Source organism: Acinonyx jubatus, chromosome E2 (assembly GCF_027475565.1).
Source record: "Acinonyx jubatus isolate Ajub_Pintada_27869175 chromosome E2, VMU_Ajub_asm_v1.0, whole genome shotgun sequence".
Lineage (NCBI taxonomy): Eukaryota > Metazoa > Chordata > Mammalia > Carnivora > Felidae > Acinonyx > Acinonyx jubatus.
This window is the reverse complement of record NC_069396.1, coordinates 8,420,084-8,443,155: the sequence shown is the minus strand read 5'-3', so window position 1 is coordinate 8,443,155 and position 23,072 is coordinate 8,420,084. Positions and strand designations below refer to the sequence as shown.

Genomic DNA, 23,072 nt, shown 5'->3' with positions numbered 1-23,072 from the left:
GTTCCCAAATGCACTAAGAATGGGCAGGAGGAGAAGGAAGGTGGCGAAGGGCAGCATCGCATCAGAGAGACCCGGGTGCAAATTTTGCCTCTAACGCGCTGAGTAATCTCGAGGGAGCTGCTCTACCTCTCTAAACCTCCAGGTTTCTTTTTGTAAGAAAATAATAATACTGCACCCCTCGAAGAGAGAAGCGAGCATGAACTGTGATAAATATAAGGCACTGGGGACGGTTTTGAGGCAGAATGAACTCTCGGTTGCTGACTCTGAAAGTCACAATTTGAAACTAAACGTCTGGCACTTACCCGTATTTCGGATGTTTGCCTCCTGAGGCTATCTTCTTTGATCTGTCCATCCTCGCGTCCCTCTTGTGGGCGGGCTCCTTAACTCCTTCTCCTGCACCCCTCATGTGTGTCCTCTGTCTGCAAAAGAAGTTCCAGTTTATTTGCTAATGGTTCAAAGTAGGGCTAAGTTATCTCTATGGTCTGCAGAACTCAGAGCCTGCCTTTCACAGGAAATTAATAGGGGCACTTGTTTATTACGCACGCGGGCTAGACTCAAGCTGGTCTCCCCATCTGCCAGTCCGTTCGACACACAGTAGCCAGATGATCAGATCCATCCAGAAGTACAAATCTCTGGAGTAGCTTCCCACTGATGTTATTACTCGATAAAACGGAAATTCTTAACAGACACTGCCAGTTTTCCCAGATCCACGTTGTGGCTCTAGCTTCTGCAGGGATAAGCTTCCTCCCACACCTAAAAACAGCATGCTCCTTTATGTATCAGAACCCTTGACACAATGCCTCTGCCATCGGCAACGTAGCACCCTCCGAGTATATTCTTCCTCCCCATTCAAAGCCCAGCTCGAAAGCCTCTTTCTCAAGGAAGCACTCCTTGATATGCACTCTCACTCACTCCATTTAAGACAAGATCATGACTTCTTGGTAAATGTGTGCATAAGAAGCCTACACTTCCCAGCACCTTTTTTTTTTTTTTAAGCAATAGTTACAATCAAAATTTAACCATTATTGCTACAACTCATAAATTGACGTGTGTCCCGTCTTCCTCCCTATGTAAATTCTAGGCTCAGAGTATGACTGTCCTTTCCACTACGACATTTCAACTGCACAGTACAATGTCTAGCACATAGTAGGTATTCAGTGACATTTAGTGAATGAACTTTGGCTATTTGAATGAAGACGTGCACGTACAAAATGAAAACAGTCCATCCTGTATCGCAAGATGTGGAGTTGGATGCTCATAAATTATTTAAAAAGTTAGACATTTGACAGGAACAAAACGATCCTGAGATCCTGGAAGGCTCCAGGATGTACAGTTGTTGTAATGTCACCTTTAAGACGTGGGTATTGATTTACAGTTTGCAATCTTGAGTACAGAGGATTCTGTACTAGCAAGGAAAAAAAAAATCCAATTTCTGAATCTCAGTAAAGGAGAAGACTAAGTCAGGTTTGGTATCATCTGTCGGAAGGAAGGGAAGGTTGTGGTGTGTGTGTGTGCGCGCGCGCGCTCACTGAAGGGTTTAACATTGCCTGGCATTCTTGGTGGTGAGAAGAAAAAGCTGTAAGACATTTTATTTTCATCAGAGATTAGTTTCGCCTATTTTAATACATCACCTGAGTTTTATCACACAGTAGTACTCTCGTGTCTGACTGCCTGTGCTCAGAATAGTTTTGGAGTTTCACCCATGTTGTGGAGTGCACTAGCAGTTTGCTACTTTTTATTGCTGTGTAGTATTCCACCGGATGGCTATACCACAAATCTTTAATCCATTTCACGTGATGGACATCTGGGCTCTCTATAGTTCCTTATACTATTAATGAAGTTTTTTTTTTTTAAACATTTCTTGTACAAGTCTTATTGTGTATATAAGCTTTCCTGTCCTTTGGGTAAACACCTAAGAGTGGTATTCTTGGGTCACGGGGTAGGGATATGTTGACTTCTGCGATATCGCTGGACTGATTCTCAGAGTGGTTTTTGCCATTTTGCATTCCAGTTTCACGGCAGCCTCTGGTGTTGTTGATCTCTTATTGTAGCCATCCTGGTGGGTGTATAATATTATCTCGTAGTTTTAAATTGTATTTTCCTGAAAACTAACATGGGACTTTTCTTCATGTGGTTATTGACAATTTGATATTTTTCTTTCTTACGTTCCTATTTGAGTCTTTGTCCGTTTTATTTTGAACAGTGTCATTCACCTTTTAAATATTGGGTTTTAGAGGTTGTGTATAGATTTACATATTTTGAATATGAGTCTTAATCAAATAAATGTATTACAACAATTTTCTCTAAGACTGTGACTCACCTGTTCACTTCTTAAAGGTGTCTTTTGAACGGAATGTGCTTTATATTCATGAAGTCCATTTTCATTCATTTTTTCCTTCACGGTTATTACATTTCGTGTTCTAAGAAAACTTTGCTCTCTTAAACGTTGTGAAGATGTCCTCTTCGTTTCATGATAGAAGCTTTGTTGTTTTTGCTTTTACGTTTGGGTCTATGAATCATCTTCTCAAATTGATCTTTGAATATGGTATAAGGTATGAATCAAAGCTCATTTTTTTGTTCCATAGGGATCCATCCCTTTCCTCCACTGAATGGCTTTGGTCTCTGAGTTGAAAGTTAATTGACCATTTCTAATTATTTGACATTTAACTATGTTCTTCAGTTTATTTGCACCTGTATGGCAAAGATATTATATAATGATTCACGACTGTACCTCTCTTCCCAAACTCTACGTTCAGGGACATCAGGTTGGTGGCTTGAAATCGGCCGTGACGGGAACATTTACACCATGGAAACAGGGTACAGATCAAGGCTTAAGTGTTGTTATTTTGATTCTCCAGAGTTCAGAATGTATTGGGAACAATGTTAATAATGTAGATGCACCTTAAAGTGGTACCACGTTTGCAACTATGAGGCTGTGAAAAGCACCAAAATTGGAAGAAAACTTGTGGCCGTATGTGAAAGCTGTTATCACTCCAGCAAAGAAGTCATGCGCATCGTTAATGAATAGATGCTTCATTTCGCCTCCATCCCACCCATTAATGTAAACACAAACACCAACAAACATTCATGCGGGCACTATCCGCACTGTTTATCGCAACTGTAGGTGGGGCTGAGATACGAGTGTGTAACAAAAATGCCAACAAAAGCATTTTTGTGAGAATTAATGGACTATATGGAATCTATTTAAAAAAGAGTATTAACTATTTCATTATTATTTGTAAATGCTATGCTTTATATTCCTTATATCAGCAACATTTATAATAAATTTGTGCATGTATAGATACCCACACTTTCTCCCTCTTCCTACCGAGAGCCAGCCATTAAACATTTACCAGCCACACAACACTGCCTAACTTACAGTGCTGTGAAGAGTAAGTAGACGGAGCTCCATGAGACTGCTTGAATGTTGCTGGATTTCCATCAGGTCATGTTCAAGGTCTTGGCCAACTTGGAGAAAGTGAAGGGAAAGCTTTATGGGGGGAAGGACTCTGATGGCTTTGCAGGAGGAAGTAAGGCGACACGGCCCGTGAGAAAAGCCCACGCTCAAGGCTCAGCCTCAGGAGAAGCACACAGGTGGGAAAGCCATCTTGGGAACGGTCCTCCCTCCAGGTAGGGCAGCATGAGGGCAGGTCAAGGCCAGTGGTGGGGAAAGGCAGGGAAAGTTGGCTTGGCATAAGTTTGTGAATACCCTTGAACTCCAAACTGTGGAGTTTGTACTTGAAATAGGAGGCAGTAGGGAGCCATTGAAGATCTCTGAGTCAGGGAATCGCACGGCTAGAGTTGTGTTTTCTGACAGTTAATCTGGAGGCGTGGTAAAACTGGAGAAGAAAGGTTGAAGTTAGAAGTCAGGTTGCTGCTTTAAAATACGGATGAAAGCAGGTGCCATGAGCCCAAACTAAGCCAGTGGCCATCGGAACAGAAAGGATGTGAGTAATGGAAGAAACAGATCCAGGGTAGAAGTGACAGCACTTGGAAAAATAATTCTACTTTCAAAAAAAAGAAAAACTTTTTATTTTTAAATTTTCTTTTAATGTGTAAGTTTTATTTTTCATGGAGGTTTGGGAATGTGGGGAGGTGTCAATGAATCAGAAAAGCGTAAAACAAAGAGACTGAGGTGCTAAAAGCACTCAGGAATTTTTACACCAAACCCTCATTGATGTTCATTTGCAGGATTTGGGGTGATTGAGGGTTTTTGCTCCCGTGAATACATATATTTTTTAATTAATGTACATTTTAACTCTTATTTACTATTTCCTTCCTAAGGGCTTGCTATTTAATAAAAGGAATAAAATAAAGTCTTGTTTTTTTTGTTTTTTGCGTTTTTTTTAACCAGAAATATTTAAAGAATGTTCTCTGTTTGCCTTTGAGTGCATTCTGGCAAGGTGACTTTAGGCCATAAAGACTTGAGTGCTTGGGTCATGTCCTGCCACAGAGCTTTGTCTTGTTTATTTGGAATATAGAGGAGACGTGGTAGAGACCACTTAATTCTCAGGAGCCATCTGAAAGAGGGACTATAAGGTATTAGAATATTCTAGAAGTTCTTAAAGTTTGTTTAGGGTAAAATAATTCTAAAGAGAATATTCTCACAGACCATACATATCCTTTGGACTCAAGACAACGGGCGAGTTGATATTGTAGCTAACCTGGCGTAAGAGAAGGCATGTCTGTTCTTTGGCAAATCAGATTGTATCATTTTATTATTTTATTTACTTATTTATTTGAGAGAAAGAGAGAGTACGAGAGCGGAGACGGGGAGGAGGGGCAGAGGGAGAGAGAAAGAATCTCAGGCAGGCTCCACGTTCAATGACGAGCACAACACGGGGCTCGAGGCCACGACCCTGGCTGGGATCACGACCTGAGCTGAAATCAAGAGCCAAACGCTCAGCCGACTGAGCCAGCCAGGCGCCCCAGATGGCATTATTTTAAACCATCTTTTTGCTTTTGCAATTACAAAAGATGGGACTTGACGTTGTCAAATAATTCAAATAACAAAAGGTATAATGCAGGGGGTCAGGGGGTGCATTGCAGTGTCAGAACACCTGAGTTTGCATTTCCACACCTTTCTTGTTCTGTGGCCTTATGCACAAAGCTTCTTTAAGCCTCTGTCTCCTTACCATCATATCTGAGTAACGACCGAAATTAGCTCATAGGGTTGTCGTGATAACTAAGTGAGAGGGAGGAGATATATGGATATGTAAAGCATTTAAGTACTCTAGGAGAGCTACATGAATATATGAGACTGTATGAGAGCCAGTAATGGTTCAGCAATCCTGACCCTTAACCATCATCACTATTTTATTACAATTGCACCTTAACTGTAGGAAGCAGAATAGCACCTGTCACATAATAAATGCTCAATAAACTACCTAGTATCTTAAGTATATAAGACGAAAATCCTCCAATCACAATCCCCAGCAATAACCACAATAAACAATAATAAATAATCACAGTAAATAATGACATCACTATGAATATGAACATATGCATATGTGGAAATATATGTTTATATTTTTCTATTTTATTTTATTTTTATCTCATTTTTTAAATGTCTGTTCATTTTTGAGAAAGAGAGAGAGAGCATGGAGCATGAGCAGGGGAGGGGCAAAGAGAGAGCAGGGCAGAGGATCCAAAGCAGGCTCTGTGCTCACAGCACAGAGCCTGATGCGGGGCTCAAATTCACAAACTGTGAGATCACAACCTGAGCTGAAGTTGGACGCTTAATCGACTGAGTTACCCAGGTACCCCTATATATTTATATTTTTTAATAAAAATGGGATCATACTAGATATATTGTTCTGAAACTTCCTATTGTACTTCAACTTTAAGAATTACTTACCCACACAAATACACTCAACTGACTTTTGACAAAAGTGCGAAAGGAATTCAGTCTGACGCCCTACATCATACTGTTATTTGAATAATTTGACAACATAAAGCCCCATCTTTTGTAATAAGCAAAAAGGTGGTTTAAAATAATGCAATCTGGGGTGCCTGGGTGGCTTAGTCAGTTGAATGTCTGGCTCTTGATTTTCAGCTCAGGTCATGATCCCAGGGTCGTGGGATCAAACCCCACATCGAGCTCTTTATTAAGTGTGCAGAGTCTTCAACAAATGAGGCTGGGGCAACTGGACATCCCTGGTCAAAGATCAGAATCTCAACCTAAACTTCATACCCTATATAAAAATAAACTTAAAGTGGATCATGATTAGAAATGCAAAATGTAAAACTATAAAGCTTCTAGAAAAATAACAAAAGAAAATCTTTAGGATCCAGGTCTAGTCAAAGGGGTCTTTAGACTTGATACCAAAAGAATCTGCAAAAGGAAAAATTGAGAAATTGGACCCCATCAAAATTAAAACCTGTTGCTCAGGGAAAGATTCCCTTAAGATAAGACAAGATATAGATTGAGAGAAAAGACTTTTGCCATGTATCTGACAAAGGATTAGTATCTAAGATATACAAAGAACTCAACACCCAACACTAAAAAACAAAACAACCCCCTCCCCGCCCCCCCCCCACCAACAAGCAATCCAATTAAAAAATAGGCAGAAGGCATGAATAGGCCTAAATACTGATGAGGATGTAGACAGGGCAAAGAGTACATAGACGGGGCGCATGAAAAGATGTTCCGCATCGTTAATCATTAGCTAAGCACACCTTAAAACCACAATGAGACATCTCCACACACCTATCAGAATGGCTGAAATAAAAAAAAAAAATGGTGACACCACCAAATGCTAGTGAGGAGGCAGAGAAATGGGTCACTCACACACTGCTGGTGGGAATCTAAAATAATAGTACGGACACTCTGGAACAAAGTTTGGCAACTTCTGATACCACTAAATACACAACTGTGCTGTGGCTTAGCCATTCTATTCACTTTAGGACATTTGTCCCAGAAAAGTAAAAATGTATGTTCGTACAAAAACCTGTCCATGAATATTCGGAGCAGCTTTGCTCATAATGGCCCCAGACTGGAAGCAACCCAGAGGTCCTTCAGCAGGTGAGCCGTCCAACTGTGGACCCATACTATGCAATACTGCTTGGCAATAAAAAGGAATGAGCTATTGATTCATGCAACGGCTTGGGTGAATCCAGATAATTTTATGCTGAGTGAAAGAAGTCAACCTCAAAAGGTCACATGCTGTAGGATTCCATTTATACGGCTCTCTTGAAGTGAAGAAATTATGAAAATGGAGGACAGATTAGTTGCTTCCAGGGGCTACAGACAAGGTAGACAAGGGAGGTTTTAAAAGGGCGGCAAGAACGATCTTTGTGTTGACGGAACCGGTCTGTGTGTTGCGTCTGGTGCCCGACACAGGCATCCACGCGTGGGATAACACTGCATAAAGCTGATGTGTAGAACTGGGGATGCCTGAGAAGGAGCAGACAGTATCTGCATCGATATCCAGGCTGTGATATTCGACTATGATTGTGCAAGACGTTATCACCGGGGAGAAATGGGGTAGAGTCTCCGTGAGATCTCTCTGCATTATTTCTTGCAACTGCCTGCGAACCCATAGTTTTCTCAAAATAAAAAGTTTCAGTTGGGGGTGCCTGGGTGGCTCCGTCGATTAAGCATCCAACTCTTGATTTTGGCTCAGGTCATGATCTCATGGTTTGTGAGTTCAAACCCTACATCAGGCTCTGCACTGACAGCACAGCCTGCTTGGGATTCTCTCTCTCTCTCTCTCTCTCTCCTGACTCTCCTCCTCCTCTCTCTCTCAAAACAAATACATAAACTTTTTAAAAACGTTTAAACAGTGGAATATTATAAGTCGTTAGCAAAACAATTAAAAGTTTTGACTCATTTCAACTGTTGGCACTTAATTTTTTTTTTTCTTTTAGGCGCTCACTTGCCAAGCATTGGTTGGCCAAGTTCTATCGCGTTTATTATAAACGATTCCAACAAGTTGTGCAGGGGCGATGCAGTCTAATGGCAGCAGACGGAAATGGTGTGTGAGGAAACTGGGTTAAGGATCTGGAACCACAGCTTTGCGCTTAACAAGTTCATTTATTAGGGACCTCATTGCACATCCGTTGGGAAGGGTAATTAAGCATGAAGATTAAGTCGGGTAGTACCTTCCTCAGGAAGGCCGCTCTGGGTTACAGATGGCCTTTACCAGGAGAGTCAAGACTTGGGCAACTCCCATCTAGTTGGGAAATTCAAGCCCATTATCTCTTACTGGGGAGGCGGTAATGACCGTCATGGAGGAAGAAGACCTCAATTTAAGCAACAGCTGTTTTTCCTTGACAACAGAAGGGGAAACAGGGCTCGAGTCGGCCCTTAGTGAACTGATCCATGGAAAGGCAGTTGAAACAGATTCTCTTCTCGAGCACAGCGAGGGAAAGACCCGCGTTCCCCAGCCCTGCGCGGGTAATGCGCAGAATCCGAGAAACGCCGTTTTGCGGGGAGCCTGCAAAGCAAAGGGACCCTATCCTCTTGTTGGCCTGGTTTCTGATGCTGTCCCCAGGCAGGTCCGGGACCCGCGTTCTCCTTTTGGGAAGATTATTCAGAGCCCCGTCTGGGAGGGTTTGTGGCTTGTCCTGAGAGGGTCCCCGTGTCCTATCCCGGGTGTCCCAACTGGCGGGCCCTCCGGTCAGCTTCCCTCGGCACCGTGAGGTGGCTCGGCATTAAAATTCTTCAGAGTTGCTCCCGGCCTCTGCAGTGGGGAGGATTTGATTGCAGCACTGGAGGGCTGGACAAACCCCATGAACGGTTGCCAGTCAGCTGTGATTTTCCATTAGCCGCTTCGTGCCTATCGATGAGAAACAATGTGTAATCACTTGCGACTGATTGCAAATCACTCTCCACGGCCTGTGCGAGCCTTGGCCCACGACCACGTGGCCCAGACTGCCAAATGGTCCTCAGGCCCGGTGGCCTCACACTGCCTTCTTAGCGGGGCTCCAGGAGTTTGGGGCACGTCCTTTCGTCTTGGGGCGAGGCGGGAGACAGAGAAACGGGTTAAAGGGGAGCACTGGCTAATCGCAAGCCCCGCAGAACTCCAGAGTCAGGTTCAGAATGGCTATATTGTGGGACTCATTTCAGAGACAGAAAAACATCGCAGCCCCTTCCCTTCATGGAGAACTAGACGGATTCTAGGATTCTAGAACCAACGACTTGGTGGCAGCAGGGACCACGTCTTTTCTAAAAGAGAGAGTAGAGCATATGTGTACAGCTCAGGCAGTGAAGGCCCTCAGATCAGACTCAGATTCCGATTGCTACTACCTATACGACATCGGGCAAGTCGCTGAATCTGTTCGAGCCTCAGTTTTCTTATCTGCGAAATGGGGGTAATAGCACCACCAAGCATTTAGAGATGTTTTAATGATTAAACGAGATCATAAATGCAACACTTTTTTAGAATTCACTGAATGCCACTGGTTGGTATTAATATAATTTGAAGTTAAAAAAGATACTCATTTCTTGGGGTACCTGGGTGGCTCAGTTGCTTAAGCGTCCAACTCTTGATTTTGGCTCAGATCGTGATCTCACAGTTCCTGAGGCCCCAAGTCAGGATCTCGCTGACAGCATGGAACCTGCTTGGGATTCTCTCTTTCCCTCTGTCTCTAGTATGCTTCCTCTCTCTCTCTCTCTATCTCTCAAAATAAATTTATAAACATTAAAAAAAAAAGGCACTCATTTCTTAGTACTGGATATCAGCACCCATACTGTGCTCTCTTTCTACCTAAAGGAAAAAAAAAATACATGACAGAAAAATCTCAAGTTCCAAACGTGTTTTCTACTGAAAACTATGCCTATAATAGAGGCAGATAAATGTAGTCAAATATGCATGGAAAAGGAGCTTATGGACTTCAAAGCACATTCGCACAAAAAAGGAATGAGGTTTGTCATAGCTGCACGTTGGAATCACCTGAAGAACTTAAAATAAATATCTACAACCAGCCAGCCCCTACCTTAAACCATCAAAATCAGAATGTCTCTGGGTGAGGCTTCGACGTCTTTATTTTTAATGCCCTGCTTCCCACCTCCTCCCCCGCACCCTTCCTGCCAGGTAATCTTAACAGACGGCCAGGGTCAGAGCTAAAGTTTCCAAGAGATCGGAGAGATACTACAATTATAAAACGTGTCCAACTTTATTTAAAAGTAGCACGACCTACGCTTCTCTGACAGAGCAATACATCTCTTTCCATCTCTCTTCCTCCTCTCCTTCCTCCTTTCCTCCTCCTCCTCCTTTGAAATCCATGCTGAGCAATCGTGCTCGAAACCTTCTCCAGCTTCCCACCTGGGTGGAAGGCTTTCTGACTTGATCTTTCTCTGGCGCTAAAGAGCTCCCGAGAGGCAGGGAAATGAGGGAACAGTCTATAATTACCCTGATTATTGCCAACAAGAAGGCCCAGAAAAGGCAGAGTCACAGACATGCCCAGACCGTTCCGCAGGCATCCAGAGAGCTCGCAGGAACCCAACTGGGCAAGAGCTAGCACCTGGAGTCCTGGTAGGGAGGGAGAAGTAATGAACCTTGGAGGTCTGAATGCCAAGGTGTTGGGCTCCTTGGTGTCAGCAGGTGACCGAGCTTCTTGCTTCTGAGCACAAACGGCAGGGCTGTTTTCTCCCGTCACCGGAAAGTCTCTTCAAGGGTCGCAGGAAAGGAAAGAGGGTGTTGGGTCTCTTGTAGAGGTTCTGTTTTGTTGTTCTTCGTTTAAATGCTCGTCTCTTGCCAACTCCCTGATAATCACCACACAACTTGTTGGGAAGGCAAAGCACGCGAAGGGAGATCCCACCCTTGACCCAGCTTTGGCATCACCTCAGAGAATAGGAGACAGGGTCAGAATTTACCGAGAATTGAAAGTTTGGTTTAAGGTAGTTCCTCTAATCTGGGGATGTGATGGGTAAGGATCCTACACAGAGTTCAGGATTGGGGGTACACGGTAAGGATTCAGAGACTCTTTGGTCACCACTTGACTGTCGATACTTTCCATGGTGGATCTTCAGGGAAACTCGTGCAATGAATAGACGCGGCATGGGCGAGTGTCACTTTGGGTAGCGAAGACATTGATGAAGACAGAGGAATAATAATGCCGTGATAATGTAACACAGACAGCAAGTCGTGTGTGTGGTGGGGTGGTTTCAATTTTCCGTGTCCAAACTGTGTGTGTGTTCGGCGGGGGGACCAATGACTTCATTTCTCACTTTGTGCTTCTCTTTATTACAATGAGGGAGAACTTTCTCTCAGACCCGAATCTCCTGAAATGGTTATGCTTCCCCTGGAAACCTTTGTGATTTGGCCTTTGGGATATTGCAAAGCTTGGGATTGATCTTGTGTCCTTCCTTGTTTTTGCCTCATGGGAGTTCGGAGCCAAACCACCTTCAGCAAATGTAAATCACCCCACTTTCGGACATACCCACGGCCCTCTGGTTTGTGATGATCCCAGTCTCCGTGTTTCTGTGTGTTTGTCCGCAGCAATGACGGGTGAAGTGTGGGGCAGGATTCTGTGATGCCTTTTCACGGACCTCACTGCCTGGGAGGAAGGAAACGGATGCCTGGGGGTAGAGGCCCTATGTGTGAGTCTGGGCGCCCCTTGGCCGTGGTTCTTGGTACAAATGGCTTGAATTTTAATAGGAGAGAATCCCAGAGGGTATCAATCAGTCAAGAAGAAAAACTACTTTTTAATTTAGCGGCTCCTGCCTTGGGAAGTGTTTTTGTCTCCCCGACCTTTATTTTTCTAACAGTATTCCTTTAATTTGACGTTCCTGTGAACAATTGGGCTTTGTTCCTTTAATTATAATAGTCATAGCCATTTGTCATATGCTGAAAAATATACATAGTTGCCATATTATTTCAAGGATAGAAAACATTTCAAGTATACGCAAAAACATGGAGACCAACGCAACGTAGCCAGTACGGTCATGTCTCAACTTTGTGAAATCTAAATTTTTCTTCTGACCATATTCACTTATAGCTTTTTCCCTAAATAATGCACTCTTACAAAGGCAGTTAAAATCCAATGTATCTACCCCATTTCACCCTCTGCCTCTCTTTTTTATTTATTAAATATATATATATATTTTAAAATTTTTAAAAAAATTTTTTTAACGTTTATTTATTTGTGAGACAGAGAGAGACAGAGCATGAACAGGGGAGGGGCAGAGAGAGAGGGAGACGCAGAATCCGAAGCAGGCTCCAGGCTCTGAGCTGTCCGCACAGAGCCCGACGCGGGGCTTGAACTCACAGACCGGGAGATCATGACCTGAGCCGAAGTCGGACGCTTAACCGACTGAGCCACCCAGGCCCAAAAATATATATATTTTTAACTTTTGTTTATTTTTGAGAGACAGGGAGAGACAGAGCGTGAGTAGGGGAGGGGCAGAGAGAGAAGGGGAGACACAGAAGGAGCCAAAGCAGGCTCCAGGCTCTGAGCGCTCAGCACAGAGCCCTACGTGGGGCTCGAACCCACAAACCGTGAGATCATGACCTGAGCTGAAGTCACCTGCTTAACTGATTGAACCATGCAGGCGCCCCAGTCCCTCTCCTCTTGCCAGAAATAAGCAATTATCCCGATTTTGGCGATTAGCATTCTGCCTCGTGGTTTTACCCCTTTACTAGATATACGAAAGCCCATACACAACATAATCGTGATGTGTTTATATTCTCAGTTTTATCTAACCAATAACCTTCTGCAACTTTCCCTCTTCGTTTCATATTACGTTGGCGAGATTAATTCACTCGTTTTGATACGTGCACTTCTCATCGATCCATGCTATCTGCTGAGGAGCATTTTATTGAGTACACCAATTCACTTCTCCATCGTCCTGCAGACAAGCATTTGGGTGGCTCTGCATTTGTGGCTATTGTCAACATTCCAGGTTCCAGCAGTAAACATTTTGGGATCTGCACATCCTCTACGTGTGGGCAAAGGTTTCTCCTGGGCCTCGTCCTAGACTTGCAACCGCTAGGTCTCTGTTCATCTCATTTTCAGTTTGACACGGTTTTTGCAAAACTGCTCTTTGAGGTGACTGTGACCAATTCTACTCCCATCAGAAGATGGAGGAGCACTCCTTCTGTTCTGCTTCCTTGCCAGCACTTGGTATTGTTAGACTTCTCAATTCTAGACTCTGTTATGCATGAGCGCCGTCTGTTAGAGCTGATTTTGTTTGAATTTCCTTTATTCCTAGTGAGATTGGGCATCTTCTCATTGGCTTATTGACCTTTTGGGTTTTCTCTTCTGCGGCCTGCCTATTCATCATTTTGCTCATTTTATTAGAGGCTTCTTTGTCCTTTTCTTACTGACTGTACGATGTCCTGGGTATTAACCTGTTGATGGTCGTAAATGTGGTGCTATTATTTTCTGGTTGTCCTTTTAGCTTTGCTTACAGCGTCTTTTGCTGCATATAATTTTCAAATTTTAATAACACCAAACTTATCAGTCGTTTCCTTTAGGTATTATGCTTTTTTGAGTCATGGTTAGGAAATCTTTCCTAATGGAAGGCATCAGGGCACTGTCCTCTATAATCTGCTAAGTTTTAAAAATTTTGTTTTCCACGTGTATGTCTTGGCCCACCTGGAATTGTGTGTGTATGTGTGTGTGTGTCTGTGTGTGTGTGTGTGTGTGTGTGTAATGGGGAAGGGATCTCATTGGTCTTCTTTTGGAAAAACAGTTGTACCAGGATTCTTGATTATGTAGCCCATCCCTCCCGCCCCCTGCCCCCAACCCACTGATCTCTGTGCCTGTTACATTCTAGGTCAAGTTTCCACAAATGCTTGGCTCTGCTTTGGAACTTTCTGTTGGTTTATTTTTCTCTCCCTCTAACACTGCCACAGTTGCTACAGATTTACAATAAACCTTTATACCTGCTAAATCTTACCTTAATCTTACTTGATTCTATTTATTCAAAATGACCTTGACTGTTCTTTCCTTTCATGTCCCATATGAAATGTTGGTATTGTCTTCTCAAGTTCCTTGCTATGGTTTTGACTGCAGTCACTTTGAATTTAAATGTAGATCAACTGGAAAGAATTGCCCGTTTATGGTCTGCTCACTGTGACCACGATCTATATTTTCATATACTGAGATTTTCTTTTTTTATGGCTTTTTTTATGACGTTTTCTATTTTTTATCATAGAGTTAGATTTTTGTTAGACTTTTTCTGTATTTTTTTATTAAACATTTTTTTCAGGTTCTTTTATATATTTATTTTGAGAGAGAGACAGAGACAGCATGACAGCATAAGTGGGGGGGGGGGGGAGAGAGAGAGAGAGAGAGAGAGAGAGAGAGAGAGAGAGAGAAGCCCAAGCAGGATCTGCACCACCAGCCCAGAGCCCGATGCTCGAACCCACGAAACCGTGAGGTCATGACCTGAGCCCAAAGTAAGAGTCAGACGCTTGACTGACTGAGCCACCCAGGCTCCCCGTTCTGGGTTTATTATTTAGTTGCCAGTGTAAATACCACCAATTTGATAGTATGTTTTGTAATGATGTACTGTTGATGAATAAGAACACAACTGACTTGTGTGTTTTGGGCTTGAACCTAGCAGCTTCGGTGACCTCTGTTATCAGTTTCAATATTTTGTATCTAAAATGCTTTTAACCATGAGTGGGGTAAGGGTATTACCAAAACGTCAAATCAGTTGTTTCTAGGTAAGGTGATTATGGGTATGATTTATTTCTGTTTCTTTATACTTTTCAATACTTTAAATTTTGGACATTAGGCATCATCTCCTTAGTAACTGGGGGAAGAACTGAAAGTTAATTAACAATAGTGTCAGTAAAATCCATAGTTTGATTAACACCTACGCTTGTCAAGCATGTGGTAACTGCTCCGTATACATAATTTAATTTTAATCCTGACAGTAACCTTGCACAGAAGATATTTCTTGTCACATTTTTAAACAGGGAAACTGAGGCACAGATCAACTTGCTTCAGGGGTCACCCGCCCACTAAATAGGTGAGCTGGGTTTCATGGTGCTACTCTGTTTTCTAGGCAAACTCAGAAGGACGCTCTCTTGTCGTGGATTTTCCTTTACTGAATTCATCTATAGAGGGTTAGTTCATCATTGACGGGGCTCTTTGTCCTTATCTCAGGGCTGAGCCTCCGGGACTCCAGGGAGGACAACTTTAGAAAGACTGCCTGCTGGGCCTGCAGCCTCCTGGGTCCCCCACGGTTGTGGGGAGACCAGGATGGCAACCAGCTAGATGGGAGCAGGATCCTGAAAAGGAAAGCCACCGTTTGAAAGAACGGAGGATACCCATGGAGGTCAAGCTTTTCTAGGCTCCTCGGCGGGCAAGAATGCCATCGAGCAGTTGCACTCTTGGGAAAAGGAAGCCCATCCCTTAAGGGCGAAGATTGGGCCTCTGTCTTTAGTCTTCCTAAAGTTTAATAACGAGAAATCAGACTTCAAAGGATTTCAGGAATCTAAACCCACACATGGGCTACGGCAGAGACGGGGAGGAAACATGGGACTATACAAAGTAACTTATTGCCTTGGTAAGTCTGTTTCTAGCGCATTAAGGATCCGGGGAATGTTAAAATACAACTTTTAGTAATTACGTCTAAGTCACAAGCCGGCTGTCTAGCCAGATAACACAGGTAGAAGGTATCTCTGGAAGAATCGTTATCAACCCCTATCACCACACACAAGGCCTCACAATTGTGTCCTATAAACCTCTGTTTCTTGGTCCCCTCCTCCTCTGCCCCCTCCCGGTGGCCCCTCTGCTCTGCCCTAGGGCGGTGTTCGGACTTCTGTGGGCCCGCCACGTGTTTGCCCTCATGGGCACCTTCCTCCATAAAATGATAATCTCAATAGTATACCTTATGCCAGCATTGATGTAAAGATGAATATAATCCACACAGGATTCGATAGTACATGTTCATTATAATTAATTACATTCACTTTTTTCTTCTGACTTTAAAAGAAATTAAAATTAAAACCTTTCCGTGGGTCCTGAAAGTATTGTGGGTCCTGGACATTGGATGACCTGTACCTGAGAGAGAAATCAGCCTCTTCCCTCCCTCTCTCCCTCCCTCCTTTCCCTTTCTTCCTTTCCTCCTTCCTTCTTTTTTCTTTCTTTCTTTCTTTCTTTCTTTCTTTCTTTCTTTCTTTCTTTCTTTCCTTCCTTCCTTCCTTCCTTCCTTCCTTCCTTCCTTCCTTTCAAGTTTTGAACATTTATTTATTTTTGAGAGATAGAGAGAAAGAGCATGAGCAGGGGAGGGGCAGAGAGAGAGGGGGACCCAGAATCTGAAGCAGGCTCCAGGCTCCGAGCTGTCAGCATAGAGCCCGACCTGGGGCTTGAACTCACAAACTGGGAGATCATGACTTGAGCTGAAGTTGGACACTCAACTGACCGAGTCACCCAGGTGCCCCTTCCTTGCTGTTTCCTTCCTTCCTTCCTTCCTTCCTTCCTTCCTTCCTTCCTTCCTTCCTTCCTTCCTTCCTTCCTTTTTCTTTCTTCCTTTCTTTTCTCTCTTTGTCTTTCTTTCTTTCTTTCGTGCGTTCTTTCTCTTTCCTTCTTTGTCTCTCTCTCTTTTTCTTTCTTGCCCCCTCTTTCTTGCTTTAAATTTTTTCCCCTTTCCTGTCTAGACTTGGCATACTAACTTAAAGAAAACAAGTTTTCAGATGCTTCTATATCTTGCTTGCAATCATTTCTGTCCTAAGATGAAACAAATAAGATATTTCCTTCATTTTCCTTAAAACCAGACCAAACAACAACAGCAACAGCGGAAATCTGTGAATCTACATTTTTCCTGGATTCCTAACCAGCGTTTTTTTCATCCCATCATACGTAGCTTACATTTGCTGGATTTTTCTTTTTTTCAGCTCCGCTTACATACTACGACCATTCATGAGGAGCCGGAAGGAGCTGTTAGCAATCATCCCTAAGGCCGGCTCAACTTCTGCGTGCGTTCCGTCTTCCTTTCGAGTTTAGATACTCGGGATTTCTGCCGGCACAAAGGATGACAGGGGAAAACACGAAGTGAGAGAGGCATGGCCCATCCTGTCGTGGGAGAATGGACGGCCACTGTGAGGCACCCGGCTGCCGGGGGTGTCCACGGAGGCACCATGGTTTTCCTCTTGCTTCTTGGGCGGCAGCTAGAGTTTCCAAACTGGTTTCCGTCGCTCTTAGAGCAGCACACAGGCATTCAGATATAGCCCTTGGGAGTTAAGGGGCCTTCCTCTTTGCTTTGCTAAAAGATAACTTTCCCCATGTAGCGCTGGCGCCAGAAAGAGCAACTCAGTCACATACGCAGCCCATGTAATGGTAGGAAGCCCTGACTCCCTTGAACTGCAGGATTGTGAATCTGTGGGGGCGGGCAGGGGGCCGAGGAGGATCAAGGTTGGCTGTCCTTGTCCATGGGCTGGTGATTTACAACCTCAGAATGTGCTCCAGGTTTGAGCGAATGCACCATTTAATTTTGGATCTGTAGAAGGCCTCCCCCTGGGCCACATCCTTCCAGCCTCGGGATGGAGGGACAGCGGGCTCCCCATGGTGGAGCAGCTTCTGGAGGACACTAGACCCCGGCTACCTGTGTTACAGGAGGTGGACGTGAGCTGTGGGCAGAGAGGTCAGAGCTTCTGTTATTCACGCAGCGTGGAGTGTCTCTGCGTTTCACATTGTGTCACATCGGGTCGGGGGGAGGCCGGGGAAGGAGAACGCAGAGTCATGGTTCAGGGCCTGTTGGATGTAACTGCTCAGCGGATCACTTGGGGGGAATCTGCACCAATTTCCTCCATCAGTCTTCCTTTCTCCATCCTTATGATAATAGAGACTCTTTATAGAGTGATTACGAAGAGCCTCCGTGTGCCGGGTCACAGCTATGCAGACGTTGTGCCGTAGACAGCGTAACCACATACAGAAGGAAGCGTCGCTCTCTTTAGTTCACTGTGAAGAAACTGAGTCTCAGAGAAGAGGACTTCTGGGAGGGGGGATGGGAGGAGATCTAGCCAATTCTTAATCTGAATCGGTGAGATTGCTTGATTTATTTTTAATTTTTTTTAACATTTACTTACCTTTATAAATAAAGAGAAAGAGAGAGAGCAAGGGAGGGGCAGAGAGACAGGGAGACACAGAATCAAAGCAGGCCCCAGGCTCTGAACTGTCAGCATGAAACTCCAAGCAGGGCTCAAACCCACGAGCTGTGAGATCATGATCTGAGCTACTAGGAAGCTGAGAGAGACAGGACGAAAGAAGAAAGAAAGAGAAATAAAGAAAGCAAGAAAGCAAGAAAGAAAGGGAGGGAGGAAGGAAGAATGAAAGAAAGAAAGAAAGAAAGAAAGAAAGAAAGAAAGAAAGAAAGAAAGAAAGAAAGAAAAGGAAAGAAAAAAGAAGAAATAAAAGTGTGATGGCCATAATGAACAGCATTTTGATCAATTCTGGCCAACTCTTGTGCTGTGTGACTCTAATTAAAATCTAACTGGGTTGGTCCAAAGGAAGTACTACTTTATATAGAACATGGATTTGATCTCCTTAAATGAACACTGAAATGATGTCTACATTATGAAATGATGTCTACATTATGAAAACAGCAATGAGCTGTTCCTTGCCTCCTTTAACTGAACAACTTTTGATTCGACCTAACATAGGTACATCTGGGCAAACAAAATAAATAAAAATGTTTGCCCAGTCCTAAGCAAACTTTGGAATTCTATTGGTTTAGAATGGTTCTTGGAAAACAGCTACCTCTTTGAGTTCTCGGGTAACGTATCGCCAGGAATGAGAACCACAATTCCACCCAAATGAACACCATCAGCTGTGCAAAACTGCCATCCTTCCTCAGCGTCTTCACACAGGCTGTTCCCTCTTCTTAGAATTCTTTCCCTCTAGGCTTCACCTAGCAGAATCGTACTCATCTACCAGGTCTCAGTGAAACATCTCTTTCCATGAGAAACCTCCTCCCCTTCCTATGAGCAGACGCTAGGGCGGCCCCCACGATTCCTGCCCCTGTGTTAATACACTATATAATCCATTCTTGAGGTAGGCAAAGTCTTGACTTGTCGACGGCCAACTGGATTTTACAGATGTAATTAAGGTCCCAAATCCATGGACTCTATGTTCATCAAAAGGAGATTGATTTTCTTGCCTTATTGGGCCCCCACCTCATCAGGTGGGGAGACTAGGCTTTTCCTGAGACAGACTTTTCTTGTGGGTTTGATGAAATGGGAGGCCATAGACAGGTAGAGAAGTCTTCATGGCGAGGAACTGTGAGCTGGCTCTAGGCTCTCAGGGTGACCTCCAGCCAATAGCACAAGAAGTCTGGGACCCTGGGTCATACAACACAGGGGAATCAATTTGGCCAATGATTTGAATAAGCTTGGAAGTGCATGTGTCCCATTTTAGCCTTCAGATGAGAACATGGCCCAGCCAACTCCTTGACTGCAACCTTATAAGACCCCAAGCCAGCTGGACCATGCTATGTTCCTATTGCAGCCTTCCCATGGAGCCCAGCCCACATTCTCCTTCTAGCCTTCTTTCTGGCATTTTCCCCTTGCACTACAGCAGGGGTTGAAAACGACAGCCCGTGGGCCAAATCCAGGCTGACACCTAGCACCTAAACACTTTATGTAGTCCATGAGTTGTTTCTGTACATGGTTGGAGCAACAGTTTTAAAGAAAACTATTTTATGGCACTTAAAGATTCTATGAGATTCAGAGTTCAGAGATTATGAATACAGTTTAATTGAAGCACAGCCACACCCATTGGTTTATAAGATGCCTATGCCGGTTTTCTCACCACAGCAGCAGAGTCGAGCAGTATGGACCACAGACACAAAATTATTTACTCTGTGGCCCTTTAAAGTAAGAGGTTGTCAACCGCAGACCTACAGCTTGAGAGCTATAGATGGAGATGATAAGGCAGAACGAGCTTTTTCCACCTGCTGGCCTAGGTGGTCAAGCAGGGGGTTGAGTGCAAGAAGTGTGGCATCTCAGGCTTACCTGCAGGGGGAGCACCTGAGGAAGGGGGAACAGACACCAAGGTGCACAGAGGCAGCAATGCTGTGGGAGAAACACCACCTTCCAGTAGCATTTGGACAGCTGCATAGGGTCTTAAGGAAGATGTTTTATTTTTTTATTTTTTAAGTTTATTTATTTTGAGAGGGGGAGAAGGGGCAGAGAGAGAGGGAGAGACAGTGAATCCCAGACAGGCTCTGCTCTGTCAGCACAGAGCCCAATGCAGGGCTCTCCCTCACAAACCATGAGATCATGATCTGAGCCAAAACCAAGAGTCAGACGCGTGACCCACTGAGCCACCCAGGCATGCCAAGGACGCCATTTTAAGATCCCATATGACATTCCCTGAAGCCTCTCAGAAACGATTGGGGGTAATTCCAGAAAGGTCTAAGGGCTTGTATGATATGCCAGTGAAGATGAGTCAGCAAAATTTGTATCAATATTAACGTCACTCCGTTTGAACCGACTATTCGTTGAGGGGTGGGGAAAATCCCCTTTGAGCTGAACTGCTAAGACATCCTGGCTGCCGGCCACAGACTCGACTCAGCAGCTCAGAAACATGGCCCATGTCTACGTGCCCAAGATGAATCCGAAAGCAGAGGCAGTTTTCAAAAGTGTGAAGTCCAAAAAATCGTGTTTTGTCCAAGGCAGCCATCTAAATAAATCAGAAACAATGTTTATTACTGTGCATTTTTGGGGTCTTTTAAGTTGTTTTCTCTACATGCATCCCCTGATTGTTGAAGTAATGTGTGGTCATTGCAGAAAATGCAGGGCTTGAGAGCAAAGTCCAAATGATTATCATCTCACCATTCAGAAGCAATTGATTTAAACTTTGGGGCCGCTTCCTTTTTATTTCTCTATTTTCTCCCTTCTTCCCATCCTTCTTTCTTCTTCTTTCTCTTTTCCTTCTTTTGCTTTTGCTATTTGTTTGCACAGATAAGATCATACTATCTGCCGGATTTTTTACTTTTCTCTTTTTCGTGCCTTTTATATATTGCAGATGTAATTTCTAAGATTATTGAAAATTTGGGAAGCGTTGTGGACTAACACTTCTCAATGTGGGGCGGGGGTAGTTTGGTCTCCCAGGGGGTATTCATCAACGCTTAGAGACATTTTTAGTTGTCTTTATTGGGGGAAGGGGGCTGGTCTTAAGTATCTTACAAAAAGCAGGGCAGTTCCCACAACAAAGAAGTATCCTATTCCCAGTGTCAACAAAGCATTGGTGTTGAGAAATCCTGCTGTACGTACATAATTTTTATTTTTTAATTAAAAAAATTTTTTTTAATGTTTATTTGCTTTTGAGAGAGAGAGAGAGAGAGAGCACGAGCAGAGAAGGGGCAGAGAAAGATGGAGACACAGAATGCAAAGCAGGCTCCAGGCTCTGAACTGTCAGCACAGAGCCCGACGCGGGAGTCGAACTTAGACCATGAATTCGCGACCTGAGCCAAAGTTGGACACTTAACCGACTGAGTCACCGAGGCGCCCCTGTAGGTACATAGTTTTTTTACTGAAGTGTCATCGACATGTTCTATTAATTTCAGATGTACAACATAGTGATTCAACATTTATATACATTATGAAGCGATCACCGCGGTAAATCTAGCTATCGGCCATCACCATACAAAGTTGTTGCAATATTATTAACCGTTTTTCTTATGCCGTACATCACATCCCTATGTCTTATTTATATTATAACTGGAGGTCTATAGCTTTTACGGTCTGACATCTCACTTAGCAAGATACCTTCTAGGTCCATCCATGTTGTTGCAAATGGCAAGATTTTATTCTTTTTTCAGGCTGAGTAGTATTTCATTACATATAGATACAGATATCGATATAGGTGATATAGATATATAGATATAGATATAGATATAGATATAGATATAGATATAGATATAGATCTCAAATCTTCTTTATCCATTCATCTACGCATGGACACTTGGGCTGCTCCCCTATCTTGGCTATTGTAAATAATGCTGCAATGAACATAGGGGTGCACGTATTTTCCCGAGTTAGTGTTTTGTTTCCTTTGGATAAATACCCAGAAGTGGAATTCCTAGATAGTAGAGTAGCTCTATTTCTAATTTTTAAAGGAACCGCCACACCGTTTTCCACAGGGGCTGCACCATTTTGCATTCCCACCAAGAGGGCACATGGCTCTCTTTTCTGCATATCCCTGCCAACCCTTGTTGTTTCTTGTCTTTTTGATACTAGCCAATCTGACAGGTGTGAGGGGACATCGCCTTGTGGTTTTAATTTCGCGGATATAACTTTTGATGTTGCATGTTGTTTTTATTGTTTGCAAGCCTTTTATTTATTTCAACACAGTTCTTTGTGGCTGGGGATTTATTTTGATTTTTTAGCCGAATGCAAATAGTATTGAAACATGCTCACGTGTTTTGAATTAACATGAAGCATTCATATTCCTCTCGTTTTCTCTAAACCCTGAACCGAGTTAAAGCAGGGAAGATTGCAAGTGCCAGGTGACCATGGCTCAGCGGTAGGTGCGGGATCCCCAGAAGCGAGGCCTGTATATTTCTTTGTAGTCTCAGGGCCTAGCAGACAGCCTGGAACGTAATAGTCTCTCTGTAAAAACAGCTGCTATACAGTGGTTAAGAAATGTTTGTAAATGCTTGCTGGTGGGGAAGGATGGCGAGGTTTGCCGACACAGCGTTCAGTCCACCATTTCCTTTCGTCTTCTCGTGAACTTTGTTGGCTCTGAGGACTGGTACTCAGGAAGCAGGTTGTTAAGTCACTTCATTGCTTTTGTGCTGTTCTGCCAACATCCTGGGGATTTCAGGGATGGCGGTGGTAGTGTGTAATTGTTACGCCACGTCAGCAACCATAGAGCTGAAAGGCATCGGTGCAGACACAGAGCCCGAGCGGCTCATTTTACAGAGGAGAACACTGAGGCCCAGAAAGGAAATGGCCCCACTGATGTTTATATACCCTGACCTATTAGGCACGCGGCCAATGAGAGAGGGCCATTGCCTCTGGGGCCACTGGGCTCTCCCTTCGATAGGCCGGGAAGAAACCCTGCAGAGGCCTCTTGGGCCTTGCTCTGTAACAGCTCGTGGAGCTCCAGGCCACAGCGAGCCAGCACCTGCACACCATGCTCCACGCTTGTGCGCAGAAGCCGGCCGTACC

At 43.8% G+C, this 23,072-nt stretch overlaps 1 long non-coding RNA gene across 4 annotated transcripts in view; it reads right to left on the bottom strand.

The window, feature by feature from the left end:
• The window catches only part of LOC106984023 (uncharacterized), a 798,380-nt gene that overhangs the window by 60,581 nt on the left and 714,727 nt on the right, over positions 1–23,072 (bottom strand). For all 4 annotated transcript variants that reach the window (XR_008293707.1, XR_008293706.1, XR_008293705.1 and 1 more), the window contains one exon: positions 303–419. This is a non-coding gene — a long non-coding RNA (uncharacterized LOC106984023). The remainder of the gene's footprint in view (positions 1–302; positions 420–23,072) is intronic.